Genomic DNA, 8,760 nt, shown 5'->3' on the forward strand with positions numbered 1-8,760 from the left:
GTGGGTGATGGGTATTAAAGAGGGCACCAATTGTGATGAAAAAAGAAAGCAAGCAACGTAAGTCACCACACTAAAAGAATGAAGGGTAAAAATCACAAGATCATCTCAAAAGATGTAGAAGAGACCTGACAAAGCTCAGTTCCCATTCATGATTTTTAAATTCTCAGAAAGCCAGAAAGGAGCTTCCTCAATCTGATAAAGAGCATCTAAGAAAAACCTACAGCTAACATCCCACTTAGCACGAAACACTGAACGCCTTCTCGCTAACAGCAGGAACAAGGCAAGGGTCTATGATCTCACCACATCCTACCAGGAACAAGAAAGTAACAAAGTGAAATAAGAGGCAGAAAGATTGGAAAGGACGACATAAAGATATACTTATCCACAGATAAAAAGATTGTTTATATACAGAAAACTCTAAGGAATCGACAAACACACAAATAAAACTAGTAGGTGAATTTAGCAGGTTCACTGGACACTAGAACAGTACATAAAAATCCACTGTATTTCCATGCACTAGACAGGAACAACTGGAAGATGAATTGTTTTAAAACAACCTAATTAAAAATAGCATCAAAAATTAATCACCACTCAGCTAGCGCATCCCTAAGGAGGGCAAGTGTTGTGACGAAAACTGGGTGTTATACGCAACTAATGAATCATTAAACACTACATCAAAAACTAATGATGTACTATATGTTGTCTAACTGAATAAAAAACAAATTTATTAAAAATAAATAAATAAATAAAATTTTTAAAAAATTAATCACCAAAGAATGAATCTAACAAAAGATGTGCAAGGCCTCTCTATTAAAAATTCAAGATCTAGGGGCTCCTGGGTGGCACAGCGGTTAAGCGTCTACCTTCGGCTCAGGGCGTGATCCCGGCGTTATGGGATCGAGACCCACATCAGGCTCCTCCACTATGAGCCTGCTTCTTCCTCTCCCACTCCCCCTGCTTGTGTTCCCTCTCTCGCTGGCTGTCTCTCTCTCTGTCGAATAAATAAATAAAATCTTTAAAAAAAAAAATTCAAGATCTAAGTAAGTGGGGAGATACCATGTCCATTCTCTTCCAATTTATTTATAATTCAAGGCAATCTTAATTAAAACCACAGCAGTCTTTTCTAAAGAAACTAATAAGCTGATTCTAAAATATATGGACAAGTAAGAGACTTAAGATGGCCAGAGAAGTCTTTAAAAAGAAAGTTGGAGGAATCCACAGGACGTGATTCCAAGGTTTTACTGTTAACACTATAGGAAGACATCAAGATATCATGTTACGCAAGGATAGAGAGAACTCAAAGGATGACAGGGAAATATGAGACAACCAGGATTACCAGGCATATTTTTTAAACAGAATTATAGAAGTAAAAATACAACTAAAATTTAGTACGCAGTGAATAGGTTGAATTAGAATCAGCTAAAGAGACTATTGGCAAAACAGAAGATAAATTTGAAGAAAGTATACAAAAGGCGCATGAGACAGAAATGGAGGCAGAAGATAAAAAAGTGAAGAGTGAAGAGCAACTAATGAATCATCGAACTTTACATCGGAAACCGGGGATGTACTGTATGGTGACTAACATAATATAATAAAAAAACATTAAAAACAGAAAAAAACAAAAAAAAAGTGAAGAGTAATCAAGAATAAAGTGAAAATTCTAAACACACATACTTGACCCTTGAAAGACACGGGTTTGAGCCACACAGGTCACATGCAGATTTTTTTACAAGGTACAGTACTGTGTGATGATGAGTATTTGTTCACTGATATCCTACTTAAGATCTGAAAGGAATCAGTGTGGCTTATGGAGATGCTTGTAATAAAACAATTTTTTATGATGAAATCAAAGCAAAAGGGAAATAGGGTGGAACTATATGATAAAGTCAGATTAGCATAAAATTCATCCAAAAAGCCTCGCTAGAGGCTAGTGGAGAAGTGACTCTGAGAGAAAAACATGGGCATTATTTTAACATTTCTAATGTCCCAAGCATTAAATACAAACCAGTCAGGAGAATGACACTCTCCCTGATGCAGAGACCTCAGAGAACCTAGTCCCCAGTAAAGGGGAAAGTAGACAAGGGAACAGACACAACTTCTATTATATCCCTCAATAAATCCAAGGACCTTTTTCTTTTTTCCTTTCTTTCTTTCTTTCATTTTTTTTTTTTTTTGCTCTAGGTTCTTACAATGTCCTTCAATGTGAAAGCAATTCTACAAGGGCCGAGACGGTGAAGTAGTGAAGTCCAGATACACAGCTCTCTGATGTTGGGCTCAATTCAAGGACAAAGTTTGTAGGGATAATGGCTCTTGACTGTCGGGGCGGTTGTGAGCCACTCTGAGAATCCAATTAAAGCACAGGCTGTGTCAACGACATTTCCTCAAACATGTAACACATATGCAGAGTCCCCATTCCAGTTCCCAGAGGTCCTGATGCATTGGTTTGTTACCCTTGCATTCCATTACACTGAATAATACTACCAACAACAGCGACAATAGGCAATGAGAAAAGCAGTAGCGGGGTGCCTGGGGGGCTCCATCGGTTGAGTTCCAACTATTGATTTCAGCTCAGGTCTTGATCGAGTCCCCCTTCAGCTCCACACTCAGTGGGGAATCTACTGGAGATTCTCTCCCTCTCCTTGTGCCCCTCCCCACCCCTCACTTCTCTCTCTCTCTCTCTCTCTCAAATAAATAAATAAATCTTTAAAATAATGATAATAAGAGGTGCCTGAGTGGCTCAGTTGGTTAAGTGTCTGACTTTGGCTCAGGTCGTGATCTTGGAGTCTGGGATCCAGCCCGACGTCCCGGCTCCCTGCTCAGTGGGGAGTCTGCCTATCCCTTTGCCCTTCCCCCAACTAGTGTTCTTTATCTCTCTCTGTCCCCCTCAAGTGAATAAATAAAATCTTTAGCTCTTTCTCTCTCTCTCTCTCTCTCCAAGTGAATAAATAAAATCTTTAAAAATAAAAATATAGTAATAAAAATAATAACGGCAGCAATAAATGCTCATATAGCACCACGTACCCAGCACTGTTTTAAGCAGTTGGACAAATTCCATAAACCCCCCCACACACACGCACTCAAGCTTGCTTGAGCAAGCTTGTACAGATCTGTTTTCCTTAGACAAGGAGAAGGCATTGAACAGCTACAGTAGGTTCCTTTAAGAAGCAGAATCGGACAAAGACACCTTGTTTTAGGAGACTCTGTCACTAATGTTTATGAAGCTAAGCAACCCGAGATAGAACAGACAAGAAAAGAAAGACCTGTGGGGAGGGGTCCCGCAATCTTGGCATGAAGTGGGAGAGAGGAGAGTAAATAGAAACAACAGGTGTCAGCGAGGACATGGAGAAACAGGAACCCTTGTGCACTGTTGGTGGGAATGCAAACTGGTGCAGCCACTATGGTAAACGGTATCTCCTCAAAAAGTTAAAAACAGAACTACCCTCTGAGCCAGCAATCACACTATTGGGTGCTTTCCCAAAGAATCCAAAGGGATACATCCATCCCTATGTTAGCATTATTTACAACAGCCAAGATATGGGAGCAGCCCAAGTGTCCATTGATACATAAATGGATAAAGAAGATGTGGTATATATGTGTACACACACACAATGGAATATTATTCAGCCATAAAAAAGAATGAAATCTTGCCATTTGCAACATGGAGGGAGCTGTAGAATATTATGCTAAGCGAAATATGTCAGAGAAAGATAAATACTGTATGATTTCACTCATAACGTGGAATTTAAGAAACAAAACAAATGAGCAAAGGAAAAAGAGAGAGAGAGACAGAAAGACAAGCCAAGAAATAGACTCATAACAATACAGAACTGACGGTTACAAGAGGGGAGACGGGTGGGGGATGGGTTACACAGGTGATGGGGATTCAGGAGGGCACTTGTCATGATGAGCACCGGACGATGTATCGAAGTGTGGAATCACTACATTGTACCCCTGAAACTAATACAATAATAAATTGAACCATACGTTAACTATACTGGAATTAACATTTTTTACATGTATAGCTATATAGATATATATATGTAAATGGAAGAGTCAACCGGTCAGCCCAGTTTGATGAAAGGGGCCATGGAGAGGGAAGAGTTGAATATAGGTGGCCTTGCACAAGTTGCCTCCTTCTTCTGTCCTCAGTCCCAGTCCACCCCCCAACCCCTGTCCACACCAGAGGGGAGTCGGGCAGTCTCTGACCCTCTGATTGTGTGGGCTGGTGCGTGGGAGATGTTTATTATGTGCTTGGATTGATTTAAATGGATGGCCTTGAGCTGCTACGGCACCTCCTGGGCACTGAAGAAAGATGAAATGACAGCCACTACAGCTCTGTCGTTGAGTGTCCTCTCGTCATTCATCAAGAAGATTTAGAAAGGCTACCAAGCATCATCCACTGAGCAGGGGAAACCGAGATGAGAGACAGCTCCTGGCCTGGAAGGGCGCCCAGTCTGCAGCCCCTCACCTGGGGGAAGATGCATCTCCTCCAGACACTCAAAGCCCAGCCTGGGAGACAAACACATAAGGAGGGACGACCCCACACGGGCTCGCACACCAGGTCTGGGGGCTCCGCGGGGGGCTCGGCAGATGCTGGAGCTGCCGCCCAGAAACAGCTTGTTGAGCACCACAAGACAGGAAAACCCATGAAGATGATTTGGTTCTCTCAAAAACAAGTTCAATCTTGAAACCTTTTTACATGGGAAGAAATGTCAGAGGGATTTGAATGCCATTAAAATATACGAGGTGCTCTTAAGCACATTAGTTTTGTCATTGCCTATGAAAGCACTAACTTCGGTGGAAAAAGAAATGAATAGGGGTGCCTGGGTGGCTCAGTCGGTGAAGCGTCTGCTCTTGGTTCAGGTCATGATCCCGGGGTCCTGGGACTGAGTCCCATGTGGGGCTCCCTGCTCAGTGGGGAGTCTGCTTCTCCCTCTCTCTCTGCCCCTCACCCCTGCTCATGCTCTCTCTCTCTCTCATGCTCTCTGAAATAAGAAAAAGAAATTAATAGCTAAATGCCAATGTCGACTTTCAGAGGTGGCTTGGCGGGACAGGAAGAACAATGGATAGGGACTTCGTCTCATCTGTTCTAAATAAGTCACAACATTTCCGTGGATCTTAATTTCTCCAAGTATAATAAAATAGCTGTAACCACTTCTGTCCTTCTTCTCTCGGGAACTTCATGGCCACCATTCACCGAACACCTACGATGTGCCAGACTCCACACTGGGAGGTTTACATGCATTTATCATCTCGATTCATCTTCACAGTGATGAGCCAAGGGCCAGTCATTACTATTTCACTGTGACTGAGCCCACAGAGAGCTGACATAACTTCCTGAGTTCAAAGGGCTGTGGCCCAGCAGGGGGGTTGGGGGTTGTGGTGAGCCCATGTTCTGAACCCAGAGCCATCTTGCTTTAAGGCCTGTGCTAAAACCCCAAGAGAATAAACCTGGTAGATGCATGCCTGATTATAGAGCTCCGTGAACACTGGGCTGGGGGACAACTTGACATCATCCATTCTTTTGAACCATGTCCTCTCCTGAAGGAGGCAGCTGGAATTAGGATCCAGGGGCCCCGAGAAAGACACAGGTTCTTAGCTCTCTCCACTAGGGACAGGTGCCTGACAAGAAATAGTCCCAAGTGGGTGGAACTGCATAAAACCTTAACTCCCCTCTCCTCTGCCCTCCCTCTTGCCCCAACCCCCTCCAAGGCGTACAGGCAGGCAGACCCACACAGGAATCCCGAATTAGCTCAACCTGCCTCCCAGCTGCTGGATGAGCCTAATTAGACCAAATTAATAATTTATTCAAGCAAAATGAGACATGCCAAGAATCTCCGGGGAGGCTGTAAAATGATAATGCCGTCTTATTAGGGAAATGTGTCAACACCCCACACATCCCTTTGGTTCTGGGATAAGAAGCAGGAGACCTGTTTGACATGATTCACCTTCTTAGGCCAGCTCGGAAGTCCTCCCACCTGCCTCTCTCCATGCGTGACATCTGTCCACTACACACTCCTCGGCTCCCCCTCCTCCCCTCCCTCCTCCTCCCTTTCTCCCGCCCCATCCTCCTCCCCCTCCTTCCCCTCCTCCTGCTGCTCCCCCTCCTCTCCTCCTCTTCCTTCAACCTGACACATCATTAACCTAAACTTTCAAGATCCCTCTTCCCCCCACCAGAAAGGAAAGCTAGATGACAAGCTAATATTTCCATGTCACACATTGAGTGATTCTTACATAAAAATTAACAGGCACTTGACAAAGTCATAATTACTAACTAATGATGCATTATGCAATTTCCATAATTAGTGTTATTGATATTTCCTACCAACCACAGAGCCAGTGAGGCCACCTTTATTTATAGCAGGGGAAATGGCTAGTCTGTATGCAGGCTGTTAGCAGAGAACTTTGGGGAAACACTCCCTTCTAACACACACCAAGACACAGCATCTGGGCCTGCCCTCTCTGGAGTGGGTTTCTCTCAGAGCAATAGGAACAGACCAACCAATTGTGCACAAAGGGCCAATTCGAGGACACTGAGAATTGGTACTAGGGCACATTTTTCACTGTCCCAGCCATTTGAGGCACATCATGAAAGATTTTATAGAACTCTGCAAACAGGGGCGCCTGGGTGGCACAGTCGTTAAGTGTCTGCCTTCGGCTCAGGGCGTGATCCCGGCGTTATGGGATCGAGCCCCACGTCAGGCTCCTCCACTGGGAGCCTGCTTCTTCCTCTCCCACTCCCCCTGCTTGTGTTCCCTCTCTTGCTGGCTGTCTCTATCTCTGTTAAATAAATAAATAAAATCTTTAAAAAAAGAAAAAAAAGAACTCTGCAAACAGCCTTATTCACTCACTAGCCTCACAATAAGCCTCCTGGAGATTGCATCTATTGACCCATTTTCCAGGTGGGAAGACTGAGGCTTACAGAGGGAAACTCTGTGCCCAAGTGCGCCACGACTATGTGGGTCTGGGATACTTACGTGCACCTTCTACATCAAAGTTCAGGCTGCGCCATACAGAGGGGTCAGGCAGCAACTTGCAACACCAGCTATGCCGTTACTAACTTCTCTCAGCCTCGGTTTGTTCATCTTTAAAATGAAAAAAAAAATCATACTCGTACTACAGGGTGATGGGAGTATTCGATAAACTCTTACATATTATATTATAAATTATATTACATCATGTTACGTTGTATGATATTCTGTATCTTTTTCATCCTTCATTGCTTGTCCTTCTCATTAGAGTATAACCCCATGTGAGCAGGGACTTTGGTTTCCATGATAGGACCCCTGTCTCGAATAGTGCCTGGCACATATGAGGTGCTCCAAGAATGAATGAACGAATACCACCTCACACCTGTTAGTATGGCTATCATGAAAGGAAAGGGAAAGGGAAAGGGAAAGGGAAAGGGAAAGGGAAAGGAAAGGAAAGGAAAGGAAAGGAAAGGAAAGGAAAGGAAAGGAAAGGAAAGGAAAGGAGAAACGAAACGAAACAAGAGGGAAGTGCTGGCGATGATGTGGAGAAAAGGGAACACTTGTGCTCTGGTGGTGGAAACGTAAATGGATGCAGAGGCTGTGGAAAACAGTACATAGATTGCTCAAAAACTTGAAATCAAATGACCATACGATCCAGCAGTCCCTCTTTCAGGTACATATCCAAAAGAAATGAAAACAGGATATCAAAGAGACAGCTGCACTCCCATGTCCACTGCAGTGTTACTCACAATAGCCAAGCCATGGAAACAACCTATTTGTGTGTCAACAGATGAATGGATAAAGAAGATGTAGGGGTCTGTGTGTGTGTGTGTGTGTGTGTGTGTGTGTGTGTGAATGGAATATCATTCAGCCATGAAAAAGAAGGAAATCCTGCCATTCACCACAACATGGATGGACCTTGAGGGCATAATGCTAAGTGAAATAAGCCACAGAGAAAAACAAATACTGAATGATACCACGTACATGTGGAACCTTCAAAAAAGTCAAACTCACAGACACATTAGAAAAGTGGTTGCCAGGGCCTGGGGGGTGGGGGAAATAGGAAGAGGTTGGTAAAAGGATACAAACTTTCAGCTCTATGATGAGTAAACTCTGATGTATAACATGGTGACTACAGTTGATAACACAGTATTGTATAATTGAAATTTGCTTTAAAAAAGAATGAATGAATGAATGAATGAATGAATGAATGAATGATAGGATAGATAGATGGATGAGTGAATGACCTGCCTAGTATGCTGCCTAGGCCATCATGGACACTCAGTAAAAGCAAGTAAAAGCAATCTTCTCTCCGTTTGCCAGACTGAGGTCAAGCTGGAGAAGGCTTTGATCTTCCTAACATGAGCTAATCTAACCTAAGACTGGAAATCTCCCAGGGATGAGACCACTGCTCCAATGAACCACCATTTATTTGGCGACCATAAGCACGTGCGATGGGTGACAACAATCTGGGGTGATCACAGAGGGCATGACACAGGCTCCTCGTCTTCAGATGCTCACCCATGTCTAGAAGAGAGAACATGGATGAAGGTCAAACCCAGCAATAACCAAAACAGAGGAAGGAGTGAAGGGCTAAGGAATGGCAGAGACATTGAGTAGGACTGGGGTGCTGGGGAGGGAGGCACACTAACAGCGTGGTTTCATCTGGAAAGGTTTTAGGCTGCCCAGAGACAGGGACCTGGAGTTCCCAGAATGCCTCCTATTTTCTCACCTCCACACTGCTCTTCTACCTGGGATGTCCTTGCCCTCTTGTCTTCCTGCTGAGCTT

The 8,760-nt window shown here is 43.7% G+C and overlaps 1 long non-coding RNA gene across 3 annotated transcripts in view; it reads right to left on the reverse strand.

The window, feature by feature from the left end:
• Positions 1-8,760, reverse strand: part of LOC109490605 — a 206,965-nt gene that overhangs the window by 151,559 nt on the left and 46,646 nt on the right. For all 3 annotated transcript variants that reach the window (XR_004620693.1, XR_004620692.1, XR_002143939.2), the window contains exon 2: positions 6,978-7,085. This is a non-coding gene — a long non-coding RNA (uncharacterized LOC109490605). The remainder of the gene's footprint in view (positions 1-6,977; positions 7,086-8,760) is intronic.

The sequence above is a fragment of the Ailuropoda melanoleuca genome, chromosome 15 (assembly GCF_002007445.2).
Source record: "Ailuropoda melanoleuca isolate Jingjing chromosome 15, ASM200744v2, whole genome shotgun sequence".
NCBI lineage: Eukaryota > Metazoa > Chordata > Mammalia > Carnivora > Ursidae > Ailuropoda > Ailuropoda melanoleuca.